The 991-nt window shown below is 46.3% G+C and overlaps 1 non-coding gene across 1 annotated transcript; it reads right to left on the bottom strand.

Annotated features, from left to right (window-relative positions):
- Positions 1-472: 472 nt before the first annotated feature.
- Trnah-aug (transfer RNA histidin (anticodon AUG)) lies at positions 473-547 on the bottom strand. Its single transcript has one exon. It is a non-coding gene; the product is annotated as a tRNA-His (tRNA).
- Positions 548-991: the final 444 nt, after the last annotated feature.

Genomic DNA, 991 nt, shown 5'->3' with positions numbered 1-991 from the left:
AGCAGATACGGGCACCCAGATTGATTCCACGTTTGTTGACATTCAGAAGGCATTAGATATTGTTGCACATTACCGCCTAAAGAATAAAATAAGTGTACGGGATGTCAAACTGTGACTGAATTAGATTTTTTAGCCATCAGAACACAGCATGCTGTTTTCATCTGAGAGGAGCATTCCGATGTAAGAGTAAATTTGAATGTGCCCCATGGGAGTGTTAAAGGACCGTTACTTTCACACTATATATAAATGAACTACTAGATGTCAGAAGGCCCATGAGCCTTGTTGCAGATGGTGCTGTCATATGCAGAAAACTCTCAACAATACAAAATTGTAGCAGACTGCCGGAAGACCTACAGAGTATTGATGCTTGTAGCAGGTTGTGACAATTGACCCTCAACGTAAACAAACGCAAAATATTGCGAATACATACAGAAAGACATTTTATTGAAACTTCCTGGCAGATTAAAACTGGGTGCCGGACCGAGACTTGAACTCGGGACCTTTGCTTTTCATAGGCAAGTGCTCTACCAACTGAGCTACCCAAGCACCACTCACGCCCTGTCCTCACAGCTTTACTTCGGCCAGTACCTCGTCTCCTACCTTCCAAACTTCACAGGCGCTCTCCCGCGAACCTTGCAGAACTGGCACTCCTGAAAGAAAGGATATTTTGGAGACATGGCTTAGCCACAGCCTGGGGGATGTTTCCAGAATGATTTTCAGTCTGCAGCGGAGTGTGCGCTGATATGAAATTTCCTGGCAGATCAAAACTGTGTGCCAGACCAAGACTCTCTCAGGACCTTTGCCTTTCGTGGGCAAGTGCTCTACCAACTGAGCTACCCAAGCACAACTCACGCCCCGTCCTCACAGCTTGCCCGCGAAAGGCAAAGGTCCCGAGTTAGTCTCTGTCCGGCACACAGTTTTAATCTGCCAGGAAGTTTCATATCGGCACACACTCCGCTGCAGAGTGAAAATCTCATTCTGGAGACATTTT

This window comes from Schistocerca serialis, chromosome 11 (assembly GCF_023864345.2).
Source record: "Schistocerca serialis cubense isolate TAMUIC-IGC-003099 chromosome 11, iqSchSeri2.2, whole genome shotgun sequence".
Lineage (NCBI taxonomy): Eukaryota > Metazoa > Arthropoda > Insecta > Orthoptera > Acrididae > Schistocerca > Schistocerca serialis.
This window is presented reverse-complemented; position numbering and strand designations above follow the sequence as displayed.